The following is an 11,711-nucleotide window of genomic DNA, read 5'->3' as shown; positions in this document are numbered from 1 at the left end:
GGAAGACGAAGGGTGAGATGGAAGAAGAGGCAAGAAGAAGAAGAAGGAAGAGGAAGAGAGTGAAGGATGGTTAAAGAGGAAGAGGGAAGAAAGAGGAATAAACAACGAAACGAGCAGGGAGAAGGAAGAGGCAGTAGGAAGAAGGAAGAGGGATGACGAAAGAGGAAAATGAATAAGAAAAAGCCAAGAGGAATAACGTAAGCAGAAAAAAAACATGAAGATGTGGAAATATGAAAGAGGAATAAGGAGAAGAAAGAGATAAGAGGAAAAGCTGTGACGAATGAGGGAAGAGAAGAATGAAAAGGCACGACGAAGAGGGAAGAAGAAAAAGGCAAGAGGAAGAGGGAAGAAGAAAAAGGATGGAGGAAGAGGAAGACGAGTAGGATGATCATTTTTAAGCCTCTGAGATGGAGCCGAGAATCTGGAAAATGTAAATAACCAAGTTTTCCTTTTCCCATTTCTGGATCCCTCTCAGCCTGGGGCAGCATTTCTAACCGTTTCAGAGATTTCGTAGCGTCTCTTCCTCAGCGATTTTTTTTTGCCTAATATTTACATTATTTTATACTCTTGTACGTTACTTAATCAAATTGTGTCGATAGCAGAAGTACATAAAATACAAAAAAGTAAAGTGGGGTGCAAAACGCATGTCATTTACGAAAGGAAGATGAGTTACAGGAGTTTCAAGGTTATTTATGATACGACATGCTATGTAGTGGTTGAAAATAGGGGAATGATGATGATAATAAATGAAAAGAAGAAGAAGAAGGAGGAGGAGGAGGAGGAGGAGGAGGAGGAGGGGAAGAAAGTGAAAGATAAATAGAAAAAAAAAATACAGGGAGAGGAGGAAGGAAGAAAAAGAAGAGCAGAAACGCTGTGAGAGGTTGTTGACATTTCTGACGGGATGCCGTCTGGTTTGTCGAGTTATGAAGTTTGATAACGTTGTTTGGGGTGTATTCTCTTCCTCTCTTTGCTGTCTTATTTATTTCGCTTATATCTTTCCTTCATATATTCCTCTTCTTTCTTTCACATATTTCCATTGGTCCGGAGCCTCCTCGATTCCTTTTTTTTTTCCTTTTGTATGTATATGATCGTGTTAATTATTCTTTAATTATTTTCCTCCCAACTGTTATATTTGTCTACTCTTCTGTTTTCACTTCCGGACTTCTAGTTAGCTAAGGATCTCCAGCCAATTAAGAATCACGAAAATTTATGTTCCAGGGTAGGTTGGGGTTTGTAGCTTACACAATGTCATTCAAGGATGAGCTCCTGGTCATATATAAAAGCTTCACAAATTTCTCAGGTGGAGCATCAGTTGTCAATTCTGCTCCGTAGTATTGCTGAAAATCGGCAATAAAAGACGGACACGACCGACTCACCAAAATATCGGCAATTCTAGCCGAGTGTCAGCCGAGTTTGTGTTGCCGGCTATTTATTGCCGAAAAAAGTGCTCGTGTGACCCGGGCTTAAGTGTCGAGAGAGAACAGCCAGGCTCGGAGTTGCTACACTTCTGATGGGAGGAATAAAGATGTGGGTGATGGATGAATGAGTAGATTTTTAAATGTTTCTTACTACTTGATCTTACTGTTGTTTGGGGTCTTCTTTCATCGTCTTCCTTCTTATGGAGTCCTCTGCCTTCTATTCTTGACTTTCCGTTTTCTTGCCCTTTTTCGCTATTTTTTGTTCAGGTCCCTTGTGGTCTAGTGGTTAGTACACCCCAGTCCGAGAGATGGCTATCCATATATTCGATCCCTAAGAAGCGACTGCTGGCTTTTTAGTCCTGTAATTCCGTCATGGGAATCACACTGTGCTTTTTTGCTCTTAATTGCCCCAGATTTCAGCCCTTCTGCTGCGTATTACATGAAGCTCAATGGCAGAATATGATGTTACTATGGCCCTGCATACCTTACATAGCACTTCTATTTGACTAGCACCATATTCCAGCAAAAAGCTATTGCTACAACTCAGCATTCACGATATTTTTGACGGTAACTTTATGTTAAATTAGTGTAAAAAGTATAGTCATCTTCCCTTTGTGGTCTGGAATACGGAAATCTAGCCTCGAGGGGCATACTGTTGAGTGGGATTGTCTATGGTCGCGCGACTCTGAGATTGTTATCATGTCCTGACAACCTACCATTCAAAAGTGCGTTTGATTTCGTGTATAATATGAGACGCATGTGATTCGTGTATAATATGTTCGTGTATAATAATATTCGTGTATAATATAATCGTGCATAATAATATGATTCGTGTATAATATGATACGAAATCGGACGCACTTTTGAATGATAGGTTGCCAGAGTACGATAATGACAGCCTCAGAGTCGTGTGCCGCGACTATAGTATCATTTTACCGTTTGTTTAGGATCCATTCTCGCCTCTTATTTATTCATTCTTTGTTATCATCTTCCGATTTTATTTCCTGGTTATACATTCATTTTCTTACTCATCCCTGTTCCTTCACTTGGTAAATATTAAGTCTTCTTTTTCCTTCATTTAATCTTCCGTATTCCCTTTTCCTTAGCTTTTCATCATTGTTTCCTTTTTCCTTCATCTTCCATTTTCCTCCTTATAATTATCACCCCTCGCTTTGTCTTTTTCGTTTGTTCTGAACTCTTTAAATCTGATGGGGTTTTTTCTTTTTTTTTATTATTGCCGTCCCCTAAGAGTCGTGTTCGACTTGTGAAGTTACATACTGCCCTAATTAACCCCTTCAGTATGAGAAGTCTTTAGGAAGTAAACCTGCCTGGAGAGCGCAAGCGTGTACTATAAGCGAGGCAACCGCATTCAATGGGTTAATATTTTTGTCTGCTCTCATTACTTTTTTAAGTATATATATATATATATATATATATATATATATATATATATATATATATATATATATATATATATATATTCCCTCTCTGTGAATGATGCCTGGCGATTAAGTGGTCAGATTGTCAAAGTCAGAGTGACGGTCTTACTATAGTTGGGTTGTTTTCATCGGAGAGAGCCTGGCCATTCTCACAGCTAGAATAGTAGGTCGTGGTTGTGTGAAATTCGATGAGCCTTGGCAAGTTCAAGGCAGGCGAGGTAGCTCAGGCCCACTGCCCAAACTGTCAGGAAAAACAGCACGCCTGGCACCCCAGCTGCCCCACCAGATTGGCACTGGTGAATCAGGGCCGACAGCACCAGGTGAACTGAGTGCAGGAGCAGCAGAAGGCCAGCCCCACTCCCACCCTCCCAGGTACGCTCGCAGAGGACTACAAACCCCCCACCCCCTCCTATTGTGGAGGTATTCCCCCCCTCCCTTCTACCCCCCCATCACCTCCACTACCACTGCCTCACCACAGACTCCAGCCACCACCGCACCAGCCCAGCCTCTCCCCCCCTCCAACCAATCCGCCTCAGGGTGGCCTGTGCTCCTCCTGATGGTGGAGCAAATGCGCTCCCTGAGCAGAGATATCGCTCTGGGGATTCTGAAAGCACTAGACAAGGCCAACGACCAGCAGCTGGATCCACAACATCTCATGAAAGCTGTTGGCTCACTGGTGACAGACTTTGTGGAGTCCAAGTTCCAACCCCCCTACCTTCCCCATCCCCAGGGCACTACCGCCCGCCTCCACCACCCTGCCTCCCCAGATCCCAACTCAGCCACAACCATGCCTGCGGTTGGAGCAGCCTCTCCAAGACAGCATCGCTGCGGAAAGGCACGCCCTCCCACTCCCCCAGGAGGCCAATCCTTCCCCACTCCCCCCACCGCACTCTCTACTCCTCCCCTCCGAATCTTGCACTACAACTGCCTAGGGGCAAGTAACAAGCTTCCCCACCTCCAAGAGGCGGCTGTCAGCGAGGATGTGCATGTCATCCTCCTGCAGGAAACGCTCCTTCCCCGAGACTTCACTATTAGGCTAGGAGGTTTTCACTTTCTTCCCCGAATCCAGGGTGCTACTAGAGGATGTGTCATCTTCGTGAAGGAACATATCCTTCACAAGGAATTCATCCCCACATATGCTGTGGTGAGGGAGTTGAAGTTCAGAGCGTTGTCCTGCAACTTTCTGACCCCCCCGTAAACATCTTCAACCTGTGTGGGAATCAAGACAGCACACTTGACTTGGGTGAGACCTTGACCTTTACGGCAGCTGAACCGACATTTGTTGGTGGTGACGTGAACGCCCACCACCATATCCTCTCCTCACCCCACCCTTCTAATGAAGCTGGGCAACACTTCTTAGCTGTCCTCAAGGATATAGCCGGTGTCTATGTCCTAAATGATTTTTCAGAGCCAACTCACGTCAGAGGCGGCAGACTTGACCTCTCCTTCGCTACCTCTACTCTTGCCAGAGAGGCTACGTGGTTCCTGCTTCCGTTCCTCACCAGCGACCACTTTGGCATAGTGATGGAACTGCAAATTGCTGCAACCTCCCTTCCTCTGCCACCCCCCCACACTGGAACTTACAGTACATAAGGCTCACTGCTTGGAGTACGAGAAAGCATTGGAGGTCCTTTTAGAACATGACACCTCTCCGCTAACCATGCTGAGTCTGTCGTTCATGCCCTCAGGAGTGCCGCTGCAGGTAGTATTCCCCTCTCCAAGCCCCCGATCTTCCTCACCAGAGACCATTGGTTCTATGACGAGAGAGTGCAGGAGCCAAATCATAGGCTCAACACAGCACGTAAAGCCTTCAGGAGAGGACTTTCTGACATCACCAGGCAATAGCCAGCTGCAGTGGCATGCCATATTTCACAAGAAAAATGACGCCCAAGGGATAAGGCCTGGATAAGGTGGTACAGATCTCTGGATTCACACTCCTTCCTAAAGGAGATATGGACGAAGATCAGTCACATCACCCACAACGTTCCACAGAAACTCCCTTCTCAACCTGACTGTGCAAGTGAGGCAACCCGTCTTGCAGCCCAATTTGCTGACCGAACCTCTGCAGCTAACCTTCCCCAGCCCATCAGGGATGCGCCTTGTGGACCCTAGAAGGGAATCCATTGACGCTGCCTGTGCATTCCCCGACAAAACAGACCACCAATTCACAGTGGAAGAGCTGGAGGGAGCCCTTCGTGGTAGAAAAGACACTGCCCCTGGCTCAGACAGGTTGACCTACTCTCTCCTTGCAAGATCAGGAGAGAGGGGGAGATCATCGCTGCTAGACCTTGTCAACCATTTGTGAGAGGAAGGACGCCTCCCCAGATCCTGGAAGAATGCCATCATCCATCCCATTCCCAAACCACGAAATCCTTCAGCCATGAGCCCTATATCCCTCCTCAGCTGTATTGCCAAAACAGCTGAGACTCGTCCTCTCCTGACTCTCCTGGAAACTAGGCTCGTTGCACCAACGACTTTTTGCCTACCTCCCAGGCAGTAGTGTCCCGCAGTGCCTTGCCTCGTTTCTGGGAGAGCTGAGGAGTGGGCGAGAGATGGCAGTCATCCTCAGTCTGGAGAAGGCCTTTGAGCTAGCCAACCCTGAAGCTGTCTTGTCAGCACTAGTAAAGAGAAGAGTTCATGGCAAACGCCTTCCCTGGATACAAGATTTCTTCATAGGCCGTGCTGCCTGTGTCCACTTCCAGGGTTGGCTCTCCCTTTCCTTCCCACATGTAAATGGTATGCCACAAGGGAGCGTCCTCAGTCCTCTCCTTTTTAACCTGTTAGTTGGGAACTTACTAACGATTGACTTTGGTCAGGGAATAACACTACTCTGTTACACTGACGATCTGGTGCTTGTATTCTCCCGCAGGTCCTGCTACAATCAGGCGCTGACCGCTCTAACCTGCCTCCATGACAGATGCTGTGAACAAGGTCTGAAGATCAACTACGAGAAAACTTAGGTCATGCCTTTTGGCCTCCGTTCTCCTGAACTCCCTCTCTATCTCGGGGGACATCAGCTCGACCTCCTTCGCAGACATCAGTGCCTGGGGGTGTGGTCTGACAGTGAGTTGACCTTCATCACTCACGTATGTTACCTGCAGGAGCATGCTGCCGCCAGGCTCTCAGCACTAAAAGCCCTCTCACGTCACAGTTTAGGTGCCTCAAGCCGTGTCCTCACCACCTTTTACACCCATGCCATATGCCCTCTAGGTGACTATAGTGCCATGTGTCTTGTAGGACTCTCAGAGGCGCAATCTCGCTCCCTTGAAGTCCTGCAAAACTTGGCACTGTGAGTCATACTAGGAGTTTTTCCATGGACATGGCTCGAGAACCTCAGGGCTGAGAGTGGGCTTCCCTCTCTCCAGCACAGAATCTAGGGTCGATCGTCAGTAACCACTGCTCAGATTTCCTGATTTAGGCCTCAACTCCCTGTTTGCTACTCTCCTCCGCTCCATCCTTTCCCGACGTACACACCTGCATCCTAGAAAGGACTGGGCACTCTCCCTTGCTTCCACAATACAACAGCTAGGGTTGACTGAAGCCCTCCTAGAGTGTCCAGACCTCCCTAGCCCTGACTTTTCTCCTCCTCCACCTTGGAGACCACCACCCTGGAGACCACCCACCATCAGATGCCTCGCCCCCGCCAGCTCTTGCCCCCGAGCATCACTGCCCTCTCTCCTCCAGCAGGATGGCCTGAGAATAGTTTCATCCCTCCATACTCCTGAATCAACCGCATACTATATGGATGGATCCGTCACATCAGTGTGATCAGTGGGTGCAGCATTTGTCTCTGGAGATCTCGTCAAGAGTTGGAGGCTCCCTCCAGGAACCTCCATGTACGAAACAGAGCTCGTTGCTATCCTCGGTGCCTTGCAACAAGCTGAGATCCACCATCGTCAGCCAGTCATATACACACCGATTCGCTCTCGTCTCTGCACAGTCTCCTCACAAGACACTTCAGAGGCAGTGTTCACCTGCTGACCTCGATTCTGGCTCTTGTGGACTCGAACGTGCAGGGTGTAGGTGAAATTCTCCTCCATTGGCTTCCTAGTCACGTTGGCATTGTGGGCAATAAGCAAGCTTAGTCTGCTGCTCGGGCTGCCACCACCTTAACCTATGTCACTTTTCCCCGCTCAACTATTCTCTCGTGCATAAAGCATAAAGCTAAATGCTCCATCTCTGATATGATCAGAAGTAACCACAAAAACCAGGTGGCTGAGGGTTCACACTCAGCTACTTGATTTGCCAGGGCCATGGCCTACAACCCCCTCCAAACACCCACAACCACCCCTAATTCGCTTGTTGTCCACCTGCACAGACTCAAGCTAGGCTATCCCTGTTTTTCCCAGGTCACCGGGACTGACCCCATCCCCTGCACACACTGCCACCAACCTGATAAATATTCCCTCTTACACTACCTACTTGATTGCCCATGCTACCGCCTCTCTTCACCTCTCCCTTGGATTCAGCCTCATCAATCATCCTTCTAGAGCATTCACAGCGCTGAAATAGTCCTCCTATCCCTCTCATCTTCTCTATGTCAAAATATATCCACTTACCCCCTATCCAAATAGCCTACCTCACTCATAATCATACGTCATCACTCTGACGGGCTTCACGTGCCCGTTTGCACTCTGACCTTCAGGTGGATAAATCTACTGTATAACAACAACAACGACCAAATCGTGTGATAGCTTCAACTTTACTGAGAGGAGGGCACACCCTTCCGTGCCCGACAACATAGCCTTAGTACTGAACTTCTGCCTTAATAAACTCACATTTGGCCAGGTTCAAGACAAGAGAGGCCTGCTCCAGCCGGGCAAATACCCTTTTCAACTGATTCAGGTGCTCCTCCCAGGTTTTACTGTATATAATCAAGTTATCATTGTAGACGGCATGACACTGAATGCCACTTATCAAGTGGTTCATCAGACACTGAAATGTTGCTGGGGCATTTTTCAGACCGTGGGACATCACTTCAAATTGGAAAGTCCCTTGTGGCACAACAATGGAGGAAATGTCCTTTGCAAGCTCTGTCAGAGAGATTTGCCAGTACCCTCGTACCATATCCAACTTTGTTAGGAATGTGGATTTACATATATTGTCAATACATTCGTCAACGTGCGGGAGAGGATAAGCATCGGCCTTTGTCACCGCACTGACCCCGCGAGTCAACACAAAGTCTTTATTTGTTGTCTGGTTTCAACTACAAGGTGACAGACGACTTCTATTCACTCACACATTGTGTAACCAGACCATGGTGCAACATATAGTCAAGTTCTTCCTGAAGCACAAACTGCCAGCTAGGGTGCACTCGATATGGTGGGAACTTAACAGGTGGGGTATCTCCTACATCAATGTCATGAAATATCAAGGTAGTCCATCCTGGTGCATCCCCAGGCACTCAAGGATGGATAGACAACAGTAGCATGATATGATCTCTCTATGCTCTTCAGGTTCCAAATGGGACAATTTCTCACTGAGCTCTTCCTTAGCCTTCCGGTTGCTCTGCCACTGGGTTGCACTCCCAAGACAGGGATGAAAATTTGATTCTTCTTCTGGGACAGCGTCAGCAACCATACTAGGCGCAAAAGGGGTCAGGGGCTCTTTTCGATAATATGGCTTTAACATATTTATATACCACAGCTGAGACGATTTATGCTGGTCTGGGGTCTCAGTAAGGTAGTTGGTAGGACTAACTTTCCTTCGCACGTGATATGGTCCCCAGAACTTGGCAGGGAGTGGCTGGCTAGGGATAGGCAGCAAAATCAACACCTCATCTCCTTCTTGGAACTCTTGTTGACAGGCATTTTTGTCGTATCAAGTCTTCATGGTTTGCTGTGACTCCTCCAAATTCTCGTGAGCAGCTCGTAGACTTTACGCAATCCGGTCCTTAAACCTAGTGACATATGTGAGAACATCCATTTGATTAGTTTGTTTTGATCCCCATAATTCTTTCACCAGCAGCAGGGTTCCACGGACTTCATGACCGAAAACAAGCTCGTTGGGGGAGAAACCCAGTGACTCGGCAGGGACTTCTCGTGTAGCGAACAACAGCAAGGGAACTCCTTTGTCCCAATCACTGGCGGTCTCCTCTCTAAATTTCCTCAACATAGTCTTCAAAGTCTGATGGTATCTCTCAAGAGCACCTTAGGACTGGGGATGATAGGCACTTGAGACAACATGCTGGATCCCCAAGGCCTTCATGCTTTGCTGGAACACTTTTGCAGTAAAGTTACTCCCCTGGTCCGACTGCAACTCACGTAGGAGCCCAAACTTTGAGAAAAATTTCATCATTTTTGCCACAACTACCTTCAAGGCGGTGGAACGGATAGGGATAGCCTCTGAGTAGCGCGTGGCAGTGTCCATGATGGTGAAAAGATGCATGTTTCCTGCAGATGTTTTTGGCAAGGGGCCCACAATGTCGATGATGACTTTAGCGAAGGGTGTACTGAGGGTGGGGATGGGGACTAGTGGGCTGGCCGGGATAAGTTGGTTTGGCTTGCTTTCCACCTGGCAGGTGTTACACATAATGTTATTAAGTGTAATAACAGTGAAGTGTTGTCAAGCATTAAGTGTAATAGCAGTTAGTAAAGTTTGTATAGCTCCAGTGCTTGTAGAACATTGAAGTGAATTTGGAAAGCATGAAGTGTAATTATTTGGAAAATAAAGACAATCAACTTTAAGAAGCCAGTGTTTATTTTCGCCTCAGCTGATCTTGTGTGCTGTACACCGAGAGATTGACCATATGAAGAACAGCTCACTGGGCAACGTCCTTCCTGTACTGAAATACTACTGCTGCTGGAGCCTGTTTCAGTGTGGGACGGGGACGTAACAATATTTATAGTAGATTAAGGCATCCAGTACCGGGGTCCATACACCCGTAGGGAAGACTTGTACCGTATGTATTTATTTACCTTCATTTTTCCCTCCTGTTTCTTTACTTCACTATGCTTCAGTATTTTCTCTTTCCTTGTTCCTTTCTTTCTTCCCTCGTTTTAATCTCCTTTCTTTCATTTTCTTTCTCCTTATTATGGTCTTCGGTAAGTTATCTTGACCAATTTGTTTCCTTCGTTTCTGTATAAGTTTCGTTCTTCCAGGATTATTTCACCTTCCATCATTTAACTTTCCGATTTCTTTTCCCTCTCTCCCCTCATTCCCCATGGTCCATTTTTTCTTTCTTTTTTTCCTCATTCCTTCCTTCTTTCGTGTATATCATTGTTTCTATACTTTCTTCACTTTTATATTACCTGTCTCTTCTTTTACCGGGTACAGTATATTCTTTCAGTGATTTACATCCTTCTCTGGCTTTCTCTCCTCCATCCTTCTCACTAGTTGGAAACATTGCCAGAACATAAGGAGATATCATTAGGCGTTTCAAGCAGATGACGTAATTCTGTTTTGTTCTTTCTGTCATCAAATTATTTCCTTCAGTCTAGGATAGGCATTTCGAACTGCCGCAAAACTGTATATAGCTTTCATTAACCCTTAAATTACAATGTTTTTTTCTAAGCTGAACAAAATCGAATGATGGTTCCAAAAATAACATGAATAGGACATCACTGTAAGATGGTTGAAATGATTCAGCTATGCTAAAGTCTCGTCACTGTGCTTCGAAACCCCTGACCTGACATTTACTGCACTTTGCGTATCTGTTATTGGTTTGTGCATGACAAATCACTTGGTATAATCATCACCGCCATCATCGTCATCAATGTAGCACCAAGCAAGGATATCGAGGTTCAGCAGGCGCTGTCCAGAGCATAGGTCACTGTAAGTGAAGGATGCGTGCAATTCAAAGAGAGTGTATACTAGAGTGATGTGAAAAAATGAAAAATTGAAGTATTACATGTAATACCCTCTGATAGCTGTCATTTGTCCCACATATCTTGCATCCATAATTTGGCTTTCTAAAACCAACATTTTCTGCCTTCTACCAAAATTGCTAATTTTGCATGCCGGGACATGTTCAGCCATATCAGATACATTAGAGGACTAGGCAGTTAAGGTTCAGATACCTGCTTCTCAAATGTTTTATGATTACCTGAGTGTATATATAATATAATGCATATAATACTTCTAGTTTCTTTAGCCTGCTATGTTCTGATGCATTTCTTATTCAGTTTGAGTGTTGGAACATGGTGAAAAGATGGCTGAGCGTCATCCAAGAAAACCTGCAGCATGACAAATTTTCCGTAATCCTCATAACATGAACTTGCACAAGTTGCCAACCATTGAAGACATGCTTATGGACTATCAGTGGGTCAGACTGAAATTGAAGGGTAATTCAAAAAAAGAACCAACTGTTGCACAAGTGTTTGATGTCGTGGCCGTCAAAATTAAAGAAATGTGGACCCGACCATCAATACCTACTGTGATATCAACCCGCATTACACAGCTGATGCGATATCATCACGATAAAATGTCTCATCTTCTGAGATACCCAGAGTCGAAAATAAATAAACAGTATAAACAGAAAGTCACCGAATTCAGGGAGCAAACAAGGAAGATTTGCGACATTGCAGCAGACAGATGTAATAACCATTCATGTTCGTGTGCTAGGTCTTGCAAGGTTCCAGTTTCTAAACTGTCTTTTCCTCAAGATCGACGAACCACACTTATTATGATGATATTACCACATGATAGCATAGCTACAAAGGTTACAGGAGCGTCTGAGAAGAAAGTCGAATGAACGAGACAGGCTAGCCCAGTATCACTTGAAGCTAGTGCCACTTCGTCATCAGAGAAAAATGAAAACAGCTTTAGCAGTTCTGCAGAAGATTAACCTGTTGAAAGCACAGATAGTGACACTGAAATATTATCTGCTACTGTTGCACGTACTGTACTTCGGAAG

The sequence above is a fragment of the Coenobita brevimanus genome, chromosome 96 (genome assembly GCF_032717465.1).
Source record: "Coenobita brevimanus isolate Jiangsu-jjx chromosome 96, ASM3271746v2, whole genome shotgun sequence".
Classification (NCBI taxonomy): domain Eukaryota; kingdom Metazoa; phylum Arthropoda; class Malacostraca; order Decapoda; family Coenobitidae; genus Coenobita; species Coenobita brevimanus.
This window is presented reverse-complemented; position numbering follows the sequence as displayed.